This window comes from Phacochoerus africanus, chromosome 10 (genome assembly GCF_016906955.1).
Source record: "Phacochoerus africanus isolate WHEZ1 chromosome 10, ROS_Pafr_v1, whole genome shotgun sequence".
NCBI lineage: Eukaryota > Metazoa > Chordata > Mammalia > Artiodactyla > Suidae > Phacochoerus > Phacochoerus africanus.
In genome coordinates this window covers 63,129,337-63,157,056 of record NC_062553.1, presented here as the reverse complement: position 1 = coordinate 63,157,056, position 27,720 = coordinate 63,129,337, and the positions used below count along the sequence as shown (strand labels likewise).

The following is a 27,720-nucleotide window of genomic DNA, read 5'->3' as shown; positions in this document are numbered from 1 at the left end:
TAGCCTTTCTTATTTGCCTGCATCCCTCAGGACCATCTGAATTCAGTGAGGTCAATGATGGTATCTTCTAGTTTATGGCTCTAGTGTTCTAGTGTTCATCAAAATTCCTAGTATAATGTGGGAAAAATATTTATTAAATAAATGAATGAATGAATGAATAATTTTTACTGATTATTGTAACATTCTTTGCCAAATAGACATTTTTGGGCATTACACTTGTAAATGCTCTATAAAGTAATTCCTACTAAGACAATACATTTGGTCATAGTAATATATTTAAAAAGTAGCAAACAGACAACTGATGCAATTTAAAAAATCAAACAAATACACTCATCGAAGACTTCATAAGCCATGTTCAGAAGTTTGCTATTTTATAAAAAATAACATGAGTATTTTAAACAGAGGATTGGTGTGATCTGAGTTTTATTGATCAAAGGTCATTCTGACACCTTGGTAGCTAAAAGCTACACGGCAAGCATAGAAGAAGGGACACCATTTAGGATGTTATTACAGGGTCCAGGAAGAGACGTGAGATCTTGTTAGGCTGGATCACAATGGTAGCAAAGGAGGTGGCATATTCTGAATGTTAAATTTTAAAAGGAATTCAGTATTTAATAGAAGATTGAAGCATTTTCATTCCTTGAGCTGCTAGAGGAGCTGATAGAAGAAATTTCCAGTCTTGTTCCTGTGGTTATTACCCCTTTGTGGCTGTGAAGTAGTATATCTGAAGCACATCTAGTTGAACTAAGATTAATATTTTTGTACAAGCACATTAATCTTTAGTTAGTTTGGACCATGAATACAGTGAGTGTCATCTGGCAAGGAGAAGACCACTGACTATATGAATATCCTGCCAATCTATAGGGGAAAAAAGGCTGAAATTTTAGATGGCACAACTGACTTCCTTTAAATTTGCAAGTTAAGACTGTACACATAGATAATATTTTTAGTGTGGTGCAATGAAAACTGCTTGTAATAAAAAATGATAAACCTCTGTCATATATTAATGTTTCATTTTTATGGTTTATTTTATGTGGAATGGCAAAAAATTTGGTCTGCAAAGCAACAGTTTCAGATGTAGTTAACTTTCTTGATAATAAATTTACTTGAGAATATTCTCAATCTTGTTCGCATCTTCACTGCCCAGGAAGCTATATGATCATTTAAATTTCCTCAAAAAGCAGCAATATTTGAAGGCCTCTTGCTATTAATTATTTGTTCTAAACTGACATCTTCCATCTCTGATTATCAACACTCTTCCATGTTGATAAGTAAATTGATTAGATATCATTTCCTGTTTGAAAATGTTAATATATTTGTTCATTCAGTTTGAGTTTTATAGCCACATACTGCATTATAAGAAGAAAAGCTAAACTATTCTGGGCAATTTTCATAAAAATTTAAAATATTTATATATCACTGTTTAAAACATAAATCCAAACACTAAACCCCAAGGTATTTAAAAAAGATTGATTAAAAGTAAACCATCTCTTTGGTTTATTGATAGTCTCCAAAAATACATAGCCATGATATGGAGGAGGAAAATAAGGAAGGAGGAAGAGAGTCTAAAGGAAGTATTTTATTTATTAGAAGTGCAGAATAAATGGTGAAACACAGTAAAATTGAGAGTTGTATGCAACTTTTCTACAACACATTGATTTTTTTGACTTGTTTTTCTGTATTGGTTCAGCTAAATAAAGTGTGTCAAATAGTTTATCGGAACAAAAATTAAGAACAAAGATCTATTTTATAGTCACTGGTGGGCAAAAGAAATGTCTAAGGATGAAAGAATTTTAAACTTTTGAGAAAAACAATACAAATATCCCTAAAGGCACCCAAGCAAAATGTATCAGTAATTGTAGTGGTTATTTTCTTTTTTAGTTAATAATGGTGAGATGACCAGTAAAATAATACAGCAGAACTACCAAGAAAGAAGGTAAATACAGACCATGGTGGCAAGAAAAACAAACTGAATAAGCTGTGTTCCTGTAAGAAAGTTAATCTGCTGGTTGTAAACTGACCATTTTAGCTAAACTCATGAGAAGTGGACCTGTATGTAGTATTTTTAGACCTGTAATCAAAACAAGCAGAAAACAAGCAAAAACAATGACAACAACCACCACAACAAGATCCACAGAGGCTTTAAAGGCTGACTGTGCAGCATTGGGCTATAAGTGCACTAATCTAAAATTAATTCCTCACATTTGAAAAAACTAGGACAATATGTATATCTCATAGCTGTAAAAGAAATAATCTCTATATACATCTTCAATCAGAGTGCTGTGAATAGTAAGCATTCAATAGAGCTTAATTTCCTCTTTTCTAATGAGATTTTATGAAGACTAAATACCATTATTCAAATAGGAATTCCCAGTATCTACAGTAACAATATTATATTGGGCATTACTATATAATAGGCATCAGCTAGATTTCATAAATATGACATCCTTAATCTTTGTGACAACTTAAAAATTGTATTATCTTTATTTTATAGAGATGAAAAGGGTTCAGAATGGGTAAGTAATTTTTCCTAAATTCCTCAGCTCAAGGGAGTTCCCACTGTGGCTCAGTTGTGACCTAGCTGACAAAGATCCACGAGGTGGTGGGTTTGATCCCTGGCCCCACTCAGTGGGTTAAGGATCTGGCGTTATAGTGACCTGGTGTAGGTCACAGATACGGCTGGCATTGCTGTGGCTTTGGTGTAGGCCAGCGGCTAGGCTACCGCTCCAATTCAACCCCTAGTCTGGGAACTTCCATATGCTGTGTGTGTGGCCCTAAAAAGCAAAATAATAATAGTAATTAATTTTAAAAAATTGCTCAGCTCGAAAGTGGCAGAACGGAAATTTAAGCTTGTTTGTGCTCTTCCAAAGCTAAAGTTCTTGTCACTTTGACCTACAGCCTCACGCCTTGGTGTCAGCTTTAGTAAATCATGATGTAAGCACACAGGTCAACCATAAAAGGCTTAAAGGAAGCGTCAACAGCCAGTTACATAATGCTGTTTACTGTCACACTACAGAGAGTCCGCACACACTGTGCGTACTCCTCACCACCCCTCCCCCACCACACACACCCCAAAAGCCTGGAAACATACACTTTTGCTAGGTGAAGTAGGCTATTAAATCTTTTTCTCTCAAATGAAATTCCACTATGTTGGAGTCAGTTTTGTCATCCTAGCTCTGAGACCCAGAAAAACACTATGTTTTTGCCAGAGGGCTTCCTGTCCATTTACCAGCTGGAAGCAATAGAGGGAAAGTGGAAGAAGGGAAATTATCCTTCCTAAGTGCTTGTTCTTCCTGGCATTGCTCCCCTAGTACTCGTACTTTGTCTCCAGAGCAGCAGCTGGTTTCAGCCTCTAACTTCTGTAAGCATTCCACAGCCAGCCTCATCACACCTCTTCAGAGCCCTTTTCCTAATGACTGGGATGCTAACAGCAGCCAGGCCACTTAGTTCTGATATGCCCCAATTTTCTGTTTCTTTGGTGTAGGGATAATAGCACCTGCTAGTGGAATACCACAGTATTTCTTTTTCTCTATTTTAGTATTAACAGCACAGCATAAGCATCTCCCTATGTTAAATTCCCTCTGTTGAAATATCTAGTATGGTTTCTATTTTTCTCACTGGACCCAAGCTAATACAATTAGAATCGTTTGGGCAGATAAAATCCATTTACATTTTAGAAAAACTTGATCAGCTTCATGGCATTCAGATAGGTTTATACACGGTACACTTTAAAAAACTAATGACAAGCAGACACAACTATGAAGTACGTCTCAGTCTAGATGAGTTGAAAATAACTAGGGCAAACCCCAGGGTACTGCAGCAGAACCTTCTCATCCACTACACCTGACATTTCAGATTTACTCTTCTAAAAAGCAAGTCACTGAGGTGTTTGAAGTTGCTAGCATTGTTCTTTGAAAGGAACTGTTGGAAAATATAGTTTGTTCAATGGGGACTTTAAAGCATTTCTAACTTCTGAAGTTCACTGTATAAATGTTCGTGATCTGGTGAACTCAGTAGAGATCTGAGACTTGAGAGTTGTCATCCCTAGAGTTAGGCAGTGACTGTGTGACTACAGAAAGTCACTTACCCTCCTCTGCATCTCACTTCTTCTCGCCTTATGGGGCGTTGCCAAATAAGGGTGATTTTGTAGGCAGTACAAGGTGACTGCAAAGTTTCTTGTTGCCATCGCTAAGAAAAAAGTATAATTGTGGTAGGCATATTTAATTTTAACCTGCTTTATTGATTTTAGAAATTCAGAATTTCTTAAAATATAGCATGTTATACATGTAGTGTATAACTATTTTTATTAGCTTGTATGAGTATGTGTGAATATTTACATATATTATGTCCAGTTCCTATACACAGATACACACGTTGATACACACACTGATACACAAGACAGTGTTAATTTAAAAAGCTGTGTAATCATATCTATAGTCAAACTACATGGAAATGGTTACAAGCTGAATGACATTAGCCATTTTACTTAGGAATTTTTACTTCATCTATTTACCTATATATCATATGAGATAATAGTATCTAACTCATGTGGTTATCTGGGAGATTAAACATGGTAATCCATGTAAAATGCCTAGCAGAGAAATGACATACCAGTGAAAGCTCTACTATATATGTTAGCATAAAAAGATTATATATGTCTGAAATTTCATTAAAGAAAACTGTAATCAATAAGTTTTACTGAACTGGTTAACCAGTAGATTTTCTTGATAATTACTTTATTTAGACTCGATGATATTTCTAAATTGGAGACAGTTTTGCACTCTGGCAGCTTGATTTTTTTCCAAATGTTCTGAACTACATTTTTCTTAATATATTTCACAGAACCTTCCAAGTAAGTGTTTCTTTGTAATCTCCATCATTCTTTTTAACAGTTGTATTGTGTCCCATAAAATGGACATACCATAATTACTATAAAGTGTTCCATAAAATAGATATACCATAATTACTCTTCTGCATCATGCAAATTGCTCCTTTCTCCTTCTCCCTTTGTCCCTTGCTGTTCCCCTTCTTCCCTTCATCCTTTGCTTTTTTATCCTTTCTTATCTTCTATCTCTTTATCTTTTATAAATAATGTTAGAGTCAGCATTATTATAATACATATGTTTACCTGGTGGCAAGGATAAATTTCTCTAGGTATGTACATTTTAAATTTAAACATGTGATATCATGATATTTGTCTTTCTATGTCTGACATATTTCACTCAGTATGATAATCTCTAGGTCCACCTGTGTTGCTGCAAATGGCATTGTCTCATTCTTTTTTATAGCTTAGTATTTTTCCATTGTATATATGCACCACATCTTCTTTATCCTTTCCTCTGTTGACAGACATTTAGGTTGCTTCCATGTCTTGACTATTGTAAATAGAGCCACAGTGAACATTGGGGTGCATGTATCTTTTTGAATTGTGGTTTTCTCTGAATATGTGCCCAGGAATGGGATTGCTGGATCATATGGTAGCTCTATATTTAGTTTTTTAAGGAACCTCCGTACTACCCTTCATAGTGGTTGCACCAGTTTGCATTTCCACCAACAGCATAGGAGGGTTCCCTTTTCTCCAAACCCTCTCCAGCATTTCTTGTTTATAGACTTTCTGATGATGGCCATTCTGACTGGTATGAGGTGATACCTCATTGTAGTTTTGACTTGCATTGCTCTAATGATTAGTGACGTTGAACATCTTTTCATGTGTTTTTTGTCAGTCTGCCTGTTTTCTTTGGAGAAATGTCTATTTAGATCTTCTGCCCAGTTTTTGATTGACTTTTGGGTTTTTGTTTGGTTGGGGTTTTTTTTTTTTTTTTTTTTTTTTGATAGAAAGCTCCATGAGATGTTTGTATATTTTGGAGATTACTCTGTAATAGAAAATGCCATGAGATGTTTGGAGATTACTCCCTGTAATAGAAAACTCCATGAGATGTTTGCATATTTTGGAGATTACTTCATTTGCAAAGATTTTTTTTCCTGCTCTGTGAGTTGTCTTTTTCTTTCTTTCTTTTTCTTTTTTTTAATGGTGCTCCAGTGGCACAATTGGTTATCAGGTGCTACTTATATGGTAACCTGAAGTTATTAGAAAATCAATAAGCAGGTATATGACAAGCATTATTAATTTCAAAGCTAACTTTTTGTGTATCTCTTGGTGGATATATTTCTCTTAGTTAAATTGTGGAGAAATAAATTTGGAAGCAGTAAGTTGCTAACAACAAAATGCTATTTGGATGAACAGGTAACACAAGCCTGAGCAGACAAAAGCAGACAGGAGGCCCAGCCCTATTGACTCTACTGTGCTTGATAAGTAATCTACAGGGCTGTTCACCTGATTCCTCAGATCCTTCTTCCCAAACTACCAACCCCAGAGGTACCCACAGGGAGATAGGCCACTGGGAATGGCTCCTGAGACCAGGTTTCCCTTCTTCCTCTTCCTTACTCTCTCCTCTCAGACCTGATAATCCTCCCCATAGGGGTGCCTGCCCCTCCACTAAAGGGATCCCTTGCATTGTGTATATATCCGAGTGAGTAGTAAGCCTTTGAATTTTAATTACTAGATTTGGTCCAGTGTCTTTTGACATCCAGTAGCTTTAAAAGGGAGGGATCTGCAGGTGTAGCATGAGTGAGGTTTGGACTCTAACATTAACGAATCTCAAAAAAATAATATTGGACATATACATATTTTTTGGAGGGGACTTAAATGTTGGAAATAATTTATTGTTGGTATTCTTTGTTAGTTAAAAAATATCTTTTATTATGATTTTTATTTTTTCCATTATAGCGTATTGAACTATCACAGAAAAGTTCATTTAATTGAAGTATATTTTTATATTATAAACTAGTGGAAAATAAATTTATATCTGTTCTGACAAGAACAGAAACTTCTACCTTATGTTTGTTTTTCCTTGTGGAGATTTATGCAAATTTTTAATAAACTGTATTGAAACAATAAATTCATATATTTCCATAATATTATTTTTCTGCATAACTTTTACTAAAATTCTGTAGATATAGTACTAAAGTTCAGTATTTATCCAGATTGCAGGCTCTTCTCAGAATCTCTTTTATATCAAGATTCACCTCTTAATATATTACTCATATATTTATTAAAGAGAATTTGTAATGAGTTAATAAGAATCAGAACACTTTTGTTTGATAATATCTATGCAGTTTTTTAGTAATATTCAGATTGATTATGTACAAATACTTCATGATGTTAATGAAACATTTCTGAAGTTAGAACTAATCCTTTTCAGATAATTATTTAAAGAATTATTAAGAAAATCTATTTGATTTTAAATATCTGTATAAATAAATAGTATAGTAACAGCCATAAAGACTGTGAAAGAATATCTAATAATAATAATGCTAAGTATTTTTGAAAAAAATTGTTTTTTTGATAGCTAGGAAATAAACAACTACTATAACCTATAAGCGTTACAAAAAGATAAATGCAGAGTTCCTGTCATGGCTCAGCAGAAACGAATCTGACTAGAACCATGAGGTTGCAGGTTCGATCCCTGGCCACATTCAGTGGATTAAGGACCCGGCGTTGCTGTGAGCTGTGGTGTAGGTCACAGACACAGCTTGGATATGGCGTTGCTGTGGCTGTGGCATAGGCTGGCAACTACAGCTCTGATTAGACCCTAGCCTGGGAAGCTCCATATGCCACAGGTGTGACCCTAAAGGTCAAAAAAAAAAAAGATAAATTAAATAAAATATAGTCAATACCATACCTACATGACAAAAACTCTCATAATGTAAGCATATTTTCTTTTTATAAGCATCAAGGGCATGTATTTTATCTGAGTCAATTAAATAAGTTAATCCCAAGCATTTGACTTTCCTTTCGGAAACATAAATGACCTCTTGGTAAATGCAAACATAAAAGAAAATAGACTAAATATAGCCATATTGTATATAAAATGAACTCTGCTACTGGAATTACGGAAATAAATCAGAATGGTTTTTGAAAAAGATCGTGCATCATCAGTTCAAACTGCTAAGAAGGCAAGTTAAAATACCCTGTTATCTGACTTTATGGTTACTTAATCATCGATTGGTATACAAATCTTCCTAACTCAAATGCTTTTACATCACTTAATGTCAGTAGCTTGTACTTATGCCTAGATTTAGGAAGGAATTTTCAACCAGCACTTGAAGATAAGAACCCTCAGACTATCAAGAATTTTAAACAGTAATTACATCCCATAGGGGAAGTGGGGAGGTTCTGTGTTCTATGTTGAACAAAGACTGTTAACCACTTATCTTGGAGATTACACACAAAGAATACATGTATTGACTAACCTAAATTCTTTTTGTACAAGAGATTTGAGCCATACAACAATGCTGAATATCTAGATTTCCCTTAAAAATGTGGTTTTTGCACATCTGGATGTGTTAATGGTATTTCAAGTTTTCCTGCCTCTTTAGGACACAGCTACTACAGTATAGCATTGTCAGTGGTTATGCCTGTGGACTCTGAATCCAGATTCCCTGAGTTTGACCAACTCCAACACTATTTGTAGCTTCTCTCTGCCTTGTTATTCCTGTCTGTAAAATAGAGATGATGACCATATCTACAGATGTTGTGAGATTTATAACAGTTAGTAAATATAAGGGTTTAGTATGTTTTAATGAGTTCAGTATGTAGTTACACAAGCTGTACAGTCGGCTCTCTGTATCCATGGGTTTTCCACATCCATGGATTCAACCAACTGCAGATGGAAAATATTTGGAAAAATTTTAAGAAACTTCCAAAGAGCAAAACTTAAATTGGCTGTGCACTGACAAATATTTACGTAGTGTTTACATTGTATTTACAATGATTTACATAGCATTTACCTTGGGTTAGGTATTACAAGTAATCTACAGATGATTTAAAGTATTTAGGATGGTCTGCCTAAATTACATGCAAATCCTACCCCATTTTATACAGGGACTTGAGCACCCCTGGATTTCGATATCTGTGGGGGATTCCTGGAACTAGTCCTCTGCAGATGGTGAGGGACAACTGTATGTGAGTGTTAGCTGTTACAGTTATATTCAAATACAAACCTTCTCAATCCTTCATTTTTATTTCCCTTTTCCTCCTCAGCTAGAATTCAGAGTCTGCCCTCTTTTATAATTACCTAGTAGTATAATCTCTTGTAGTTAGAACTTACCTTCAATTTTCTTTCTTTTATACTTTACTCATTTTGAGCTGATAATCTTGTTTGTTTGTTCATCTGTTGTAATGAAACAATTAGCCATCTTGTAGCTAACTCCAAAATTTAGCCTTCAGTTCCCAACCTGCTTGATATCTCTATAGAATGTGCATCAACCGTTGGCCTCCAAACTTTTTAAATGTTGTCCCAGTCAATGTTGCACAGGAAAATGTGGATGGCTGGCATGAAATGCATCCAGTAGGGTAGTGAAGAGACGTGAGGCAGGACACACAGGCTGGCGGAAGGTCAAAGTCTTTGTGTACTAAGACTAAGGGGCTTGCAGTTTTCACATGATGGCACCACTTCAGCATTTAGAGGCTGTTGCAATCATCTAGTAAGACTGTAAGACCCTGATCGATGGTGGCATTATAATAGAGATGGGGAAAGATATTTTTTTAATTATTTGAAATGTATCAGTGGACATTTGTTATTAATTTGATTTGTAAATTTAATTTGTGGTCAATTTAATATGTCCATATAGGGTACATGATATCTAAGGTTTTCAACAGGGTAGGCTTTCTTTTTTTTCTGACATAAACAAGGGAGATCATGGGGTGGTTTGTAGTGTTTGAGTTTGAGCAGATAGAGCATTGCAATTCCCTTGGAAAAAGAAAACAATTTCAGAAAGGGCAGAACAATCATTCACCCCTTTTGGAAGAAATATCTTCCTATTATGCCACTTTCATGATGGTAATTCCTGTGTATATATACCATATATGTATACTATATATATGTGGGGAGGTGTTCTTTACACGTAAATAAATAACACTGTGTGTGTGTGTGTGTGTGTGTGTGTGTTTTCTTGTCTGCAGTACAATCGAATATCAGTCTGACTTAACAAAGTCCTTGGTGCTTTGGTCCTAGAATAAGTATTTAAGTTTATTATCCAAGCATTTGTTAGTGCCCACCCTTTAATCCAAAGAGGACTGTTTCTTTAATAGTTCATAATAATAATTGTGTCCCCATAGTTTAGTGTTTTTTGCTATTTTTGCACATTTGAGCCTTTGAACATTTTCTTGGTAAAATTTCCTTTCTCTCTTATTTCCTACCTATTCATAGCCTAGCATTCAAGTCTTAGCTAAAGTCTAATCTCCTGTTAGGCTATTGTGATCTCTATTTCTATGATTCCCATAGATTTTCTCCTTGGTATTAAACAGTATCACATTTACCATGCACTGCCAGCACCAGGGGCACCAATCCCAACAATAGTAGTATTAGCCAAGGGCAGTCACAAATATTTATGCTGTGATTCCCACATACAATGGCTTGCATTGAGATTGGGAGCAAACAGTTGTGGAAGACCAGTTACTATCTTAAAGAGCTCAAAATCTGTTTGAAAGCACCAAATTTACACCAAAAATAAAATATCAATAACAACAACACAAACCGAGTTATAAAACCAGTGATAACAACATTACTCTAGTTTTCAACTTTTATTCCAACTTCTTTTGCTTTTGTCACCATCCGTGTCCTTTATAACATCACACATCGCTAAGAATGATAGAACTTTTCCTTAATTCTTCGTCTTTATGCTTGGATGCCTTCAGCCCAAATGGCCCCTACTGTTTTTGTCCAATAGAAAATTTCCCATTTCAGGTTTAGCCTGTGTGTTTCCTTATTTAAATCCTTTCATAATGCTCTTCAACTCCACATAGTTATTCACTGTCTTACCTCTGGTTTTCATAGCCTTCAGCTCATGTTTTAGAAGACAGATGTGGGAGGGCATTTCAAATAAGATGAAAATATGAAAACATATGCATATATGTATATAGATTCACATGTACATTACTATTCATATGTGTATAGATATCTCTCTCACATAGGGAAAATAGGTTGAAATAATGGATGTGAGACTTGTAATACTCTAATCCAGTGGAACAGTTTGAATTAGTGGAATGATTATTCTTGGTGGCCTCTTGTTCATTAAATACATAGGTTTGTAGATAAATTGATAACATTTTAAATGTAAGCTTCAAGAAAGAATGGACTTGCTTATGTCTCTCACTGCTATTCTTCCAGCAATTAAAGTAATGCCTGCCACACGGTAGTCTCTCTGCAAGCATTTAATTAAATGGAAGAATGATCCTACTCTGGTGTTTTATGAACAGATAAATACTGTTTTCAGTTCTGAAACCAGAGGACTTCATTTCTGACACATTTTTAAAAGACACAGTATGAAGCCTTTGATACTTGATAAGACACCACAGGAGAGAGAAGGGGAATGAATGCTTAAATTTTAACTCTGTAAAGTCAAGGTTTTTTTGATAAAGAGATTTTATGATTTTAATATTACATTTAATAGACATCAGCTCCCATGACTTTGTGAGTTAGGGGAGAAAGATACATTCCCAGATTTACAAATGGGTTTAGTCAGGCACAAGTAGGATCTCTGCCTTCACTTCATTTTGAAAGAACTGGAGCTGGATTCCAGAGTTGCTACAGAATCGAAAATTTGGAATCAAATTTTATAATTGAAAACAATGGGTTTGAAAGCCTATGAATGACTTTGTAGTTAGTGGGATTGATAATTTTGTTTATCTATCAGAAATTTGGGCCATTCCCTAGTTCTGGATTAAAAAAAAAAATGTATTCTTGCTTGGGAGTTTCTGTAAAATACAATCGATTTTATTTAAATAGTTACTAAACATGAAAAGACCTCTATTGAATTGTCCGAAATTTGATTTTTTTTTTAATGAGTTGAAGGAACAAATGCCTAACCTTAGTGTTAGAGGATAGACACTCCGAAGGCTCACTGGAAAGGTTTCCTCTAACTTGTTAAGAAGGATGGACTACCTACAGAGAGACAGAGGCTCTGATTGGCAGGAAGCCAGCGGTTCTCTTTGAGGACCTGTAAGCCCAGTTTGACAGCTCTGTTTGCCTTCTTTGCAACCATATCCTGAGCTCAGGTTGTGGGATAAATTTGAGAAAAATCCTTTGTAATGCATGAGTGAAGAGGGAAAGTGAAAGTAAAATAAATTATAGAGGTAATAGTATTGAGTTTTTCCTATTAGAAAACATTGCTTTTTATGTTTTATCTTCTTTCCACGTGCATGAAATATCCCTTTCACTATATTTAGGCACACTTCCAGAAATTAGCATGTCATTCATAAATTCCTGGCAGTGAACTCTAAAAAGAAATTTCTCTCCCTCCCTACCATGTTATTGTGATGGAAATATATAGATCAAAAGCCTGGTACCATTTATTCATGAGAGGATAAAAAGAAGAGAAATGAGTACTAAATTATGGGGGGAAAAACAACCTTTGGCATTATGTAATTGATCACAAAGTCATTAAACTTTCCAAGTCTCAGTAGGTGCAAGTTAGTTATGGATAGATAATCTCTGTCTAAATAGCCAGCTAATTATGACTGTAGTAATTCTTTATTAGTGTAGTCTCCTGCTGATTTTGCTGTTTAAAATATATACATTTTAAAAATGTACTATGCATCTGAATCTAAGAATTCTCACTGAATTTTGTCCATACGCAGAAATGAGAAAAAAATTGTCTCAAATTAGTCGGCTTTTAATGTCCATGAAGTGCCAGTTTATCTTTGTTTTATCAGACTTTTTGAATTGTTCCATCAATATTTCCATTGTTTTATTTGAGGGTGATTTAATCATATAGAGAATCATTGGATTCTCTAACTAAAGAGGGGTTTTAAAATATAAGGTAAAGGGTCAAGATTTAATGTGAAAGTGCCCCCAAGAAGCTGTGTACCACTAATGAGTCATTACAATTTTTGGTGCTTACTTGTAACACTGCTTTAATAGACCTGGAAGTAGTTAGTCAGAAAACATAGAAAGATTTCTACAAAGTAATTAAATTCTATCTGAAGAATAAAAATCAATCAGTTAAAATTATGAACACAGTTTCAGATTGCCCACCTTCAATTTCATCAGAACAATTCTTCCTCAAAAGATGAAGCAGTCCAAAATGACTCATCTCTGATAGATAAAATGGAATTAAGAAATTTTCATCTAAAACAGTTTAATTTACCTCACCAAGCACAATTTGAATATATAAACAGTTATTTCATCATTAACTGTTATCTTTGTCCATTGGGAATATTATGGTGTCTACCATCAGGTAAGGAAAAGGTTTGAATCCATTTCTAACATTATAATGAATTCTGGGGCCCCAAAATTGAAAAAAAAATATTTAAAATTTTATAGAATAGGCAATTTTTATTAATACAGGATTTAATTAAACTGATATTCAAGATATATAACTTTGTGTCAGAGCTTCTCTGCTCAATTTAGAATGGACTTTTTTCCTTCCAGTGCTTCATTTCTATGCTTATAGAATATTTTTTAAGTGTGAGGGAGAATAATAAAATTAGTTTGCTCCAGCTCCCTAACTTAACACATAAAAATGATCCATGATTTGCCCCTAATACTACAAGGATACTGGCAGAGCTGGATCAGAAGCTCTCCTTATTCCCAGATATGAGATTTCTAGCAACCATGAGAACTTTTCAGAGAAGAAATAGTACAACAAGCCATATATAGAAAAATTCTTTGTTCATAAACCCTTAATTTCTTAGAGTTCCCTGGTGGCCTAGCCAGTAAAGGATCCAGAATTGTCACTACTGTGGCTCAGGTAACTACTGTGGCGAGGGTTTGATCCCTGGCCCCAGGTACTTATTCATCCAGCAGGTACAGAAAATGGGGCAGGGGAGAAAAAAAAAAAAAAAAGAAAAGCCATGACCAAAGAAAAACAAAAAACAAAACTTTAATTTCTTGAGAGTAATTCTAGAATCTGTCTATGCAATTATACACCCCAGATCTCTTCTTACAGTTCCTGGAGTCAGTGTCAAGGTTTGTGTGGTATTTTGATTATTTAGTTTATTCTATGCTTAAAAAATAATCTTTTGAAGATGAAAAAGACCATATAAATGCTATTAAGACTATTTATTACAGCTTTAAGCTTACTGCTTCATCTGAATGCTGCAAATATTATCCTTGACCCATATCAGTGAGTCTAATCAATGCAACTTGTTGTACTCTGTGCCAAGAAACCTGTAAGAGGATACAGATCCTATACTGACCCCAAACACCTATTACACAAATCTTAAGTTCTCGAATTCTCAGTGACAGTAAGTTGGATTTTAACGTGTAGTAATAAGACATTCATGAACTTACCCAGGATGTATATTTAGTTTATGACCAAGTGTTAGAATTTGTTTATTATAAATGATTTGCTCTTCCTTTTATGTGGTTATTATGGGTAATATTGGCTATTAATGGTAAATCCTTTTCCCTACACATATCACAATTTGCACAAAAGGAGGGCAATGTAGAAAACATAGGCGTCTATCTTTTATATGTCATTTCAATTATATGCTTTATTTTAATCCTTATATCTTAACAAAATATTGTGTATGCTTGGAGTGTTTTCTGGAATAAACTTAAAAAGTCACAAAAATTCTTCCTGAGGAGCATGCCCTGGATTGAGTAGTTTATGGTCATATAAAAAATAGTTAACAGAAGTTCCCATTGTGGCTCAGTGGTAAGGAACCCAACTAGTATCCATGGGGACTTGGGTTTGATTCCTGGCCTCACTCAGTGGGTTAAGGATCTGGCATTGCTGTGAGCTGTGGTGCAAGCCGCAGATGCTACTCAGATCCATTGTTGCTGTGGCTCTGGTGTAGGCCAGCAGCTGCAGTTCTCATTTGACCCCTAGCCTGGGAAGTTCCATATGCCACACCTGTGGCCCTAAAAAACAAAAATAACACACAAAAAATTAACATTTTGTTTTCAACGTTGAAGTTTTTTAGTCAGTGGTGCTGCAAGCATTACGTGAGGCATAATCTTGTGATTGCGAGATATATGTACATATTATCACTGTTTCTTTTTCCATTTATTTATTGATGAACACTTACATTTTTTCCATATCTTGGGCACTGTATATAATGCTGTAGTGAACATTGGGATGCATACGTATTTTGAATTATTATTTTTGTTCTTTACAGGTAAACACTCAGAACTGGAATTGCTGGATCATGTGGTAGTTCTACTCAATTGTTTGAGGGAACCTTTATACTGTCTCATATACTGGTTCTACCAATTTACATTCCCACCAGAAGTACGCAAGTGTCCCCTGTTCACCATATCTCATCAACACTTGTTATTCCTTGTCTTTTTGATAATAGCCATTCTGACAGATGTGAGGTGAAATCTCATTGTGATTTTGATTTGCATTTCCCTGATTAGTGATGTTGAACATCTTTTCACATGTCTGTTGGCCACAATAAACCTGCATAGCCAAAGCAAGCTTGAGAAAGAACAATCCCTTGGTATCACATTTCCTGACTTTAAACTGTGTTACAAAACTATAGTTATCAAAACATTATGGTACTATAGTTTTTTAATACAGTTTCAAGTCAGGGAATGTGATACTTCAGGGTTGTTCTTTCTTAAGGCTGCCATGGACTTGGATGACAGACTTGTGGTTGCTGAGGGGAAAGAGAAGGGAGTGGGATGGACTGAGAATCTGTAGTTAATAGATGCAAACTATTGCATTTGGAATGGATAAGCAATGAGATCCTGCTGTATAAGCACAGGGAGCTATATCTAGTCACTTATGATGGAACATGATGGAGGATAATGTGAGAAAAAGGGTGTATATATATGTGTGTACGTGTGTGTGACTGGGTCACTTTGCTGTACAGTAGAAATTGAAAGAATACTGTAAACCAACTGAAGTTGTAAAAGTAAAAAACATTAAAAAAAAAAAATCAGGGAGTTCCCATCGAGGTGCAGTGGAAACAAATCTGACTAGGAACCATGAGGTTGTGGGTTCAACCCCTGGCATCACTCAGTGGGTTAAGGATCTGTGAGCTATGTTGTAGGCTATGGTATGTAGTGTTGCTGTGGCTGTGGCATAGGCCAGTGGCTACAGCTCTGATTAGACCCCTGACCTGGGAACCTCCATATGCTGTGGGTACAGGTCTAGAAAAGACAAAAAAAAAAAAAAGCGAAAGAATGAAACTAAATCATTTTTTATGTCATATACAAAAATAAACTCTAAATGGATTAAAGTTTTAAATGTAAGAACTAAAACCATAAAACTCCTAGAAGAAAACATAAGGAGTTTTCTGGTGGGTTTAGGAGGTTAAAGATCCAGCATTTTCACTGCTGTGGCTTGGGTTGCAGCTTAGGTGTGGGTTCAGTCCCTGGCCCCTGCCCCGGAACTTCAGCATGCCACAAGCATGAACCCCCGGCCCCCAAAAAAGAAAGAGAAAACAAAGTAAGTATGCTCTTTGCATTGGCTTAGCAATGTTTTCTTGGATCTGTCTCTTTAGCAAGGGCTGCAGAAGCAAACATAAACAAATGGGATTGCATCAACTAAACAGCATTTGGATTCTGTTTTCACAGATTAATGGACAGGTGTATATTACTGAAGATGTTTTTAAAGTCCCCAAAATACAGAAAGCAACTTTAAAGTAAATAATACCATGTAGTGTTTTTAATGAACCAAGAGGAAACTATTTCAGTCCTAAATTGTACCTAATATTTTGTTATTTTCTCTAGGCTAGATACTTGATAACTCTTATGTGATGCTTTGAAATTAGTGGCTAAAATTTCTTAACATACTGACAGTGTATATGTATACACATTATATTGTATCTTTTTAAAAAATTGTTACCAAATACCTCATCATATACAGAAGCAGCAGATGATATACCTTTAGATTCACCTGTATCTGGGTTTAAATTCTAACTCTGTTTCTTAGCATTATTAGTACTTAAAATATAGAGGCACTAAATATATTCACATAGGTGTTTATCCATTATGAAAACATTTATCATATATAAGTTCATGAATTTATTTAGTATTTTTACCTACTTTCTAAAAAAAACAACATACCATCTGTTTCAGGCAGATATAACAACACTTATGGGAAATAATAAATAATAGATTAATGGCAAATGAGTAAAGGAAAAGGATGAAGAGTTTAATTGAAACAAGTGCTTAACATAGTAATCAGGGATAGTTAAGATTATAATCACCTAGGGAATATAAAATTTTCTGACTTTTGTTTCCACTAATTAACTACAGCCATTTACTATAAAGAAATATAAATAAACTTTGCTTCCAGTGTTTTTGAATGATTTCGTTAGGTCACAGATTGCTCTGGCATGTTTTACTTCTGTATCTCTGAAAATTTTCTGCATTTGCAAACATGATGTTATGAGTCAATTTTGCATAACCATGTCTTTGAAAGTGCATTAAAATTATATTTATCACAATACTTAGTCATTTTCACCTGCCAAGTTTCTCCTTGTAGTCACAAGAATTGGTTATTCTTGTTTCATTTTTATTCATAAGATAGAATTAAACTTGTAATATAAGGTCATGAAGGCTCTTAATAAGTTTACTCTCTGATGGTTTTTAAATAAAAGCTCACATACAAGTAAAATGGCACGTATCAGTTTTACTCATAGATTTGAAAAACCAAGGTTCCATTATGTTTTTAACGATGATATTACCTCTTCAGTACTTGTCAGAAATATCTTGCAGCAGGTTCCTCTTTTGGCGGCTTCATGATGGATTGGATCATTTTGTATTGGGCTCCCACTGTGGGCTTGTTTTTTTTCTTGTTGCAAAGGCTACAGAGACAAAGGAGGCCACTCACTGTACTCAACAGTTATATAGTCTGGGAAGCAGGTAAATAGATTCTCAGATGATTGGTCTAACTTTCTGTGTCTGCAAGATCTAATATTTTCCCAATTTATTTTTAAAAAATTTTTATTATAGTTGATTTACAGTGTTCTCTCCATTTCTGCTGCATAGCAAAGTGACCCAGCCATCCATCCATTCATATACATTATTTTTTCATATTGTCCTCCATCACGTTCCATCACAAGTGACTAGATATAGTTCCCTGTTGCATACAGTAGGATCTCATTGCTTATCCACTCCAAATGCAATAATTTGCATCTACTAACGCCAAACTCCCAGTCTGTCCTGTTCCCTCACCCACCCTTCCCCTTGGCAACCACAAGTCTGTTCTTCAAGTCCATGAGTTTGTTTATTTTTGGTAGAAAGATTCACTTGTGCCATATATTAGATTCCAGATAGAAGTGATGCCATACAGTATTTGTCTTTCTCTTTCTGACTTACTTCACTTAGTATCAGAGTCTTCAATTCCATCCACATTGCTGCAGTGGCATTATTTTTTCTTTTTTATGGTTGAGTAGTATTCCATTGTGTATACTACACATCTTCTTAATCCATTCATCTGTTGATGGACATTTAGGTTGTTTCCATGCCTTGGCTATTGTGAATAGCGCTGCAATGAACATAGGGGTGCATGTGTCTTCTTCAGTGAAAGCTTAATCTGGATATATGCCCAGGAGTGGGACTGCTGGATCATATGGTAGTTCTGTTTTTAGTTTTCTGAGGTACCACCATATTGTTTTCCATAGTAGTGGTACCAATTTTCATCCCTACCAACAGTGTAGGAAGGTTCCCTTTTCTCCACAACCTCTCCAGCATTTGTTATTTATAGTCTTGTTAATGACAGCCATTCTGACCAGTGTGAGGTGGTATGGCAGGAGACCTAAATAGACATTTCTCCAAAGAAGACATGTAGATGGCCAACATGCACATGAAAAAATGCTCGACATCACTAATTATTAGAGAAATGCAAATCAACCAATTTATTTTTAATATTTTCAGTTTTATGATCACTCACCAAGACATGCGGCATTGTCAACTCAACAGCCAAGTCACCAGTCTCTGTCATTAGTTTTTCAGTAATATTAGAAAAGGAGGGAAGGGAAGAGGAGGATTTCTGATATCACTTTTTCTTCCCTCTGGGAGCCTCTTAAAAGCCTTGAGGTGAAGAGGTGGTTTGAGTTTGGGAGGAAAGGTGCGTGCTGGGAAAATCGCCGTAGAGTTTTACAGGAGTCTGCATATCTGCCGTGTCACTCCATGGTGCAGATGTTTCATGTTCTATTGTTCTAGCTCCTTGCAAGTTATTACTTATTAACCATAAAGTATCGAAGTGTGTGAGATATGTATTTTTAAATACTTGTAAATTATAAGATATTCATGGCTGTCTGTATATTTGCCTCAAAGTGTTTACATATGCATTGCTGAGAGGTAGAGAAAACTGAATTGCATCTAGCCTGAAAAAAATTGTTGAAAATCCATAGTTTATCTCATAGGTGGTACAGTACATGGAGAACGGTCTTTGCTTGTTTACTGAATGGTTGTGAAGGTTGTGATGTATCTTGGGGCTTTATTTCCAGAAGACAGTTTTGAGGTTTCATCCATACGGGAGTATATGTAGGGAGTGCTCACACTTTTGAATGCTCTCTTTTAGGTGTGTTATGGGAGATAAAATTATTGTGCAATCATTGCTTTAGGTAATACGTCTCAGAGTAGACAGTTACACAACACAGAATGCATATAGTATATAGGACAATAAAGAGTCACCTGATATTTTATCAGAGATTGTTGTTTGTTTTTCTGTAATCAGGTTTGGAAGACACGAAGCAGTTGAACAAAAATTAAGAGGTTAGGCTATGTAAAGGAAAAATTAGGTAATCAGAGTAATGTTTAACATAATCTGATGTTCAATTAAGTGGAACATCTCTATTATTAAGAGATTCTTTTATTATTCTAGGGTGTAATGGTTAAGAGTACAAACTCTGAAACAAGACTGATTAGGTCTCCCAATTTCTGTGGGTTGATTGAACAAGTTACCTAACTTTTCTGTGCTTCAAAAGAGGATGATGATAATCTGGACTTCCTAGGGGTTTTAGAAATATTTAATGAGTTAATGCACATAAAGTACTTAAACGACAAAGTCTCTGGCATGTAATGTTTACTATAAAGGCAGTATATTATTAGGTAATGATAATAGCTCTTTTATCCATCTGTTCAGTAATCTATGAGTGTATTTATTCTTTTATTTTTTATTTTTTTGGTTGTTACTAGCCAACATTTACTAAACATTTTCTCAGTGTAAAATTTGGATGTAGTAACTTTCTGAGTAATAACTAAAATTTTACAAAATGCATCATCTTGGGAATTTTATAGTTAGAATTTTGTACTTGTATTTTTCTTTTCGGGAAAACACAAACTACTTCTCTAGCAGAGGTAGAAAAATTCTTCTCTAGTAAAAAATATGAACCTCAGGCCATTTGAACTTTCAATGGCAAATATACAGTGCCATATTTTGTTGGCTTTAGAAATTTGTCTGTGTAGTCACTCTAGGAAGAAACTGGTCTCACATGCAACTTGAGTGTTGGCTGAGATTCCCCACCCCTTGGAGAATATGTGGTTGGAGTCACTAGCATTTGTTCCATGGTGAGAGCTTAGGAATCAAATATCTGACAATATTACTAATTTGTAACAGAGTATCTTGATCTGGCTTTCTTCTGGACTTTAAAAGGTCAAATAGCTGTAATCACTGATCTTGTATTTTCTCTACTGATGGCTGCTCATGTTGCTGCTAAAAATTATGCTATTTAAAGATATTGTAATTGGAATGTTTAGGAGATCAGCTGACAAGCACTACTCAGGTCTCCCTGGTTGTTTTGTAGCCATAAAGTCTAATATCTTTTTCTACTAGCACAACTTCAGATTTTGAAAGAATCTTGTCAGATGGTCTAAGAGAGAAGTATATTTAGGGAAAGATGTGATGGCCTTGAACTTTAATGGATAATAGAAATCTAATCAGTTTCCTTAAACAGTCAGTAGGTAAATATCTTATTATAATGATCTTTGTTGAGTTAAATAATCCCTATTGCATATATGGCTATGTAAGATTAAGACCAATAGGAAGTAAGTAAGAAAAAATAGATTATTTTAATTTATGATATGTTTATTTTTCTTTTAAAAATGCTAGAACAGATTACTTTATATGATGAAGATCTTGAAGTAATTAAGAACTGAATTAAATTTTACACTTAGTGGCTTTGTTACTGGTAGTGGCTTAGTCTATGGTTTTCAAGACTTTGCATCATATGGATTTATAAGAGATTAATTTTTTCTTATGAAAAAACATATTATATGAGTGTGTTTATTGACCCAATTACTATTTATCCACCTATAAAACTTACTGCCGTGTCCTATAATTGAGGTATAATATTAATGAATCATACTGAAAATTGTGTATAGGACTGTATCCCCTTGGATATAATATATATGAAGAACACTGTGTTGATTAACATTTTACAACTATACCCTGTTACTTACTACATATAACCCCATTTTCTTTTAAAAGGATACTTTAAAATTTGTTTAAATTCTTTTTCTCATAAAACGGATGCTGTGGTTAAGCTTAAGTAGCCATTTAATAGTAAGGCCATTTTGTGTGCTAAAATTCTATTATCAAGTAATAAGGAGTAATAAATGGAAAACAAATTTTATGGGAGTTTTTTTTTTGGTGTGGAATTAATTCAGGAAGGAGTATGTGTCGTTTTACATATTGTTATATTTAATAATTGTTTTGTAATTTGCATGAATGTTTCAGAAGAACGTTGACTGTAAATACCAGTGGTGTAGCTCTCTATCTTTATTATTGCTATTTTCTTTTCTAATTAGCATCATTGCGCATATTACTTCAAGACGATATTTGAAGCATATGATTAATACTACTGTTTGATCGCATCAAAAATTACTTATTTGCAATTAAGTTACTTTTATTTCCTATTGAAAACAATTAATTTTCAATATCTTATGATTTTTCAAGTCTTTAAAAAAAGCTATGGAACATTTCAGTTCATAGGTTCTTTTTATTAAAAAGGATATCATCTCTCTAGAACTACTGACATTTAAAGCCAGGTGTTTTTTTTTTTTTTGGAATGGTCTTTTCAAAACTTCACTTAGATCATATATAAAAAGATCCAGTTGCAGGCTTTAAAGGTATAGTGATTGTAGGTTTTGTCTGAATGAGCAGATTGCATTTTTATTTGAGAAAGAAATCTCTAAAATGCCTTTTTTCTTTAGAAGGGACCATGGATTCCAGGTGTGTGGAGAATGCACCATAGTTACAACATCCAGAGTAGTTAAGTAACTTAAATAGGGTCACTCAGCTAGGAAGTGGCTGGTTGCCAAAGGATTTGAAGCCAAGTCTGTCTGACTTCAAAGCTGTTTACACCATGGCATCCCTTTGCATCTGAGGACACTGTGCCCTAAACTAGGTTCTGTATTTGAAAAGTTAGGATGACATACTGTTTTACATAACAAATAGCAGACTTTTGTATATCATTGCTTGTGCCATCGAGATGTTAGAGATTTCTGCATTATGTAATTATTAGTAAGTCAAACAGACACAGATGGGCAAGTCTTTAACCACTAGACATATATACTTGAATTAATCAATTGAGTAAATTGATAGTGGGAGCCACTGTTGAAGTGGTAAGTTACAGATTAGCTAGGGTGAAAAGGCTAGAATAATCCCTGTGATAACCAATTAGAGTTGGTGACATCAGTATATGCTCATGTTTAGCTTAATGCACACACACATACACAGAGATACACACACAACTATAGGTATTAATAAAAATGTTTATAGACATACACATATTTATTTCCTGGCTTTGTCAGCTGAGAGGCCCTAGAAGCAACACCCCAGTACCAAGGAGCACTCCTATCATCCAGACCTAGGTTGCCAGAATTCTCCAATAAAAGATACCAATGTTCCCAGGAGAAATGACTGCTTCTAGCTCTGAGGACAGTAAATAAACAAAACAAGTCTGGAGCTTATGGTCCTGAAGTGCCAGGGGTAAGAAAGTGATGTAGAAAACAGAGAAACCCACGATGATGGGGATATATATTCCATCATATATCCCCATCATCGGATATATGGGAGCTAAAGAGCTGAAAGGGTAATCAGTGGCCAAAGCTTTAACAATTTGAGTAAAAAAATAAAGTATTAGATTATAAGATAAAGTGTAAAAAAAAAAACACATGTCCAAACACCATATGGATATAAATATGATTAAATAAATGAATAAGGTTGCATAGTCAGTAATTCGGACAGATACTGTACCCTAAAGGAGGCAGAACATAACTCATTGTTCTTTAAGTGTGGACCACACATAGCCATTTTCTTGCAAAGAGTACAGCATGGAAAACTGGCAAGATAATAACTTGAGTGGAGAAGCATGGTCAGTGCTACCTCAGTTAGGTAATCAAATCTGACCTAATAGTGGTATGTTATGTCGATGGCATGTACCTCTGATAGGATGTAATGAAAATGGCACTTGACCTCTGCAGTCTTCCTCTAAAAGATGCATGACTCAAATCTAGTAATGAGAAAAACAGCAAGTCAATCCCAACTGAGAGATAATGTATGGAACATCTGACCATATGCCTCAAAACTGTCCAAGTCCTCAAAGCAAAGTTTGAGACATGGTAGCAGCCAGGAGGAGCCTAAGGAAACATGATGACTAAGTGTAACATGGTATGCCCAATGGGATTCTGGGGTAGAAAAAGTAACAACTAAGGAAATCTGAGCAAAATGTGGGCTGTCATGTGTCAGTGTTGGTTCATTAATTGTAACAGATGTACTGTTGTAAAATGTTTCTAATAGAGGATTTTAGGTGTGAGAAATATGGGAATCTCTCTGTACTGTCTTCATAATCTTTCTATAAATATAAAACCATTCTCCTTTCTCTCTCCCTTTGCTTTTTTAGAGATGCACCCACAACTTACAGAAGTTCCAAGGCTAGACGTTGAATTGGAGCTGTAGCTCCTGGCTTACACCACAGCTACAGAATGTGGGATCCTTAACCACATTGGCGTTTCCATTACCACTATATTCATTGCCTATACTTTAGTGAGGATCTAGACAAAGACTGTCTTTAAACTTTTTCACTGGTTAGGCCAGGGATTGAACCTGCATCCTTGTGCATACTGGTCGGGTTTGTTTTTGCTGTGCCACAACAGGAACTCCAAAATCCATTCTCCATTCTTGCTTTAAGCTTTTTAAATTCAGTTAGACAAATCAGTCTATAATGTGAGCTCTTACTAGCCTAAAGAATAAAGATCTTGTTTTTTATAATGGTGCTCAAAGTTTACCGCCAGTATATGTTATAATACAGAAACAGTCTGGAATGTTTCTGCATATCCAAAAGGTGAAATTTGAAGTTGTATAAATTATTTTGTTCTATTCACAACCTTATTTCTCTAATATTTTTGTCCTTCTTACACTAGAACAGTAATAGTTTTACCATTTATCATCATCCAGCACAGTTTTACAGGCAGTAGTCCTCTGTGATATCATTCTCATTTTGTTCCAGGCTTACTTAAATAAAAGGTCAAGGGGATAAAGAATGAGAAAAAGGTATTCATAAGGGAGATAAATGAGATAAATTAAACATGCCCTGATGCTGACAAATCTGGTTACAGTTATCTTAATGTGCACATTGTCAGTGAAATACCTTATAGTAGGAAAGAGAGCTGCCATTCACAATTTGTGCCTTATCATCATGTCCCCAGGAGCTGTCAGTGTCCCCACTTTGATCAGATTTACCCAATGACACAGAGATGGTCCCCACAGAGCAAATTATTCTTGAACTACTGTGAGCTGAGACGTGGTCTTCTTCCTCCATTCTGAACCATATTTTAAAGAGTACCATTTAGCCTCTGAGAAAACCAAATTGGAAAACAATGGTGTTTATTAAATCAGTCTTTGAAAGCTATACACTTTATGTTTAGCTTTGATGGATGTAAGCAAAGAACAGAGAATTCTACTTCAGGCTGGTTGTGTCTGTATTGATATTTACTTGACAGCTTCACTTTGAAATGGTTGATTATTTTATTAAAGAATTTATTGTTTTAAAATAAAGCACAAATCTCCATCTACTAAGGTCCTAATATGTGCACAAACTCTAATGTTTTGAATAAAACATGATGATGTATGCATTTACCATTCATTCATTCATTCACACGTGTATCCACTCAACAAATATTTATGAAATAACTATATGCCAAGTAATTTTCTGGTGCTGGAAATTTAATAGTGAACTAAACCAAATTAATCCCTCCCTTCATGAAGGATACATGTTAAATAAAATTATGAATAGAACATTGGCAATGCTATCAGTTTATTAAGTGAAAACTGATAGTTATCTGTAAGAAATACATCAATGAAAATGAAAGCGCAATGTAGTAAAATGAGTGAAAAAATTTAAAGACAGTCTTTGTCTAGATCTTCACTAAAGTATAGGCAATGAATATAGTGGTAATGGAAAAGTGTGTGTGATTTATGATTTAAGATAATTCATAAAGATATTCATTACTGAACAAAGTCCATTAAAATATATCACTCTCTTCCTAATTCTCTTTTACTTTGTACTTGAGAAAATTTGCTATTTTGCTACAAACAACTGAAATGAACCAGGGGGGCCAGAGCTTCTTCCTTTTTCTTGTTTCCATGTCTTTTGGATACTGTATCCTCAGTTCTGGATATGGCATGACTTTTCCCTCACGAGGAAATTAAGAGACTTTGAACTTATGCCGGAATGTGAGAACTATCATTCAAGTACAATTTCCTTTGAAGTAAATAAACTGAAATTTCAAAACTACTTTTAGATACTTTTGGCTTCATACGTGTACCATATGTTTAGTAGCAGTCCAGAAAATTTGTGGAACTGGACATGTTTAAGATGATAAGGTTGAAACTCTGCATCCTCTGAATCTGAATACCACAAAGCCATATGACTAAAAGAATACAAGTACATCCTATAGTACCAAAGTCATTATTACCCTATTATGGGTACTTAAAACACTAGAAGGTTAACGGATTTTGCTTTTAAACATTATACCTGTCTCTTTTTCTTTACGGCCACACCTGCACAACTTCGGAGTTACCAGGCCAGGGACTGAATCCGAGCCATAGCTGCAGCAACACCAGATCCTTTAATCCACTGCATCAGGGCCTCAGATCGAACCCACACTCCCTCAGAGACCCAGGCTGCTGCATTCAGATTCTTAACCCGCTGTACCACAGCAGGAACTCATCCATTTCAATCTTATTGAAAAACACTTCACCCTTGTTTCATAGATGAGTTCATGGACATAAATTATAAAAAAAAAAAAAAATTAAAGGTGTTCTCCATATGTGTTTTTTTTTTTTTTTTTTTACTGCCAGTCATTTATTCCATACATATTTATTGGGCCTGCCTCTGTCCAGGTGCTTTTCTAGGTCTAGGGATTTAGCAGTGAATGAAATAACCTGTCTCTCATAAAAATTACATTCTACTTGAGACGATTGGAAAAAGCAAAGATAGAATTTAGACGTGAATATCAGACAGTGGAAGTGCAAGAGCTAAAGAGGAAAATAAAACACTGATGAAACAGAGTCCGTGGTGATGTGAGGGCAGTTGAGGGAGAGCACAGACAGGAAGGGTCTCAGGGAGAATTCCAGAGGAAGAAGGAAGCAGGCTGGAGAAGTCAGAGAGAAGCCTTTCTAAATAAGAGGATGCAGATACCAAGATCCGTAGGCAGGAGTGTGTCAGAAGTGCCTGCAGACAGCCAGCCAGGGCAGAGCTGCTGAAGAACAGTGGCAGGAGACAGTGATGTCTGAGATGCAGAGAGCCAGGTGGTATTGAGGCTTGCATGCAGTTCCACGTTTGGGCTTCACTCTGCAGTAAGACAGAGAAGCAGACCTGATCTCATTTCTGTTTTTAAATGATGAGCCTCTTTCCAACCTTGCTTTTCACACCAGCGTTGGGCCCACCAAACAGTTCTAGACTTTGTCCTTGCTATTGCTCAAAGTGGTGTCTCTGATTTGGTTACGTTTTCTGAGGAATGGAAAAACATAATTAAACGTGACAAATTACAGTATGCTATTTTGTCATAACAATTCTGGAAATTAAAACAGTTAGAAACTATACATATGTGTAACACATATATTAACTTTAATTTCACCAGATGGCTAATACTGTTCATATAGGGCTAAGCCTCTGGCTAAAAACTACTCACTATGGCTTACATCTTTTCCATCATCTTATAGTGTACGTTAGATAACACATATATATTTATATATGTCTGTATATACTACACTGTATGTTATAGGATAATGTAGTACAGATATATGTTTGATGTCATAAAGAGATGTAGTCAATACCTCTTTACAGCATCAAACCCAGAGTCTCTTATATACGTCTCAGCAGGTTGATAAAAATGGATGTTGAATCAAACATTTATGTGTGGAGGAATTCAACATATTCAGAAATATCTAAAATAGCATATTTTTTTTTCCATTTTCATTAGAAAAGTAATCATTTAAGGAGTGTATGTTGTGGCTTAGTAGGCTAAGGACTCGACCAATCCCTGTGAGGATGCAGATTCAATCCCTGGCTTCGCTCAGTGAGTTAAGGATCTGGCATTGCTGCAAGCTACGATGTAGTTTGTAGATGCAGCTTGGATCTTGTGGTGCTGTGGCTGTGGTGTAAGCCTCAGTTGCAGCTCTCATTCGACCCCTGGCCCGGGAACTTCCATATGCCATAGGTGCAGCCAAAAAGAAAGAAAGGAAGGATGG

The 27,720-nt window shown here is 35.2% G+C and overlaps 1 protein-coding gene across 1 annotated transcript in view; it reads left to right on the top strand.

Annotated features, from left to right (window-relative positions):
* EPHA5 (EPH receptor A5) overlaps positions 1-27,720 on the top strand; it is a 326,237-nt gene that overhangs the window by 199,588 nt on the left and 98,929 nt on the right. The window lies entirely within an intron of this gene.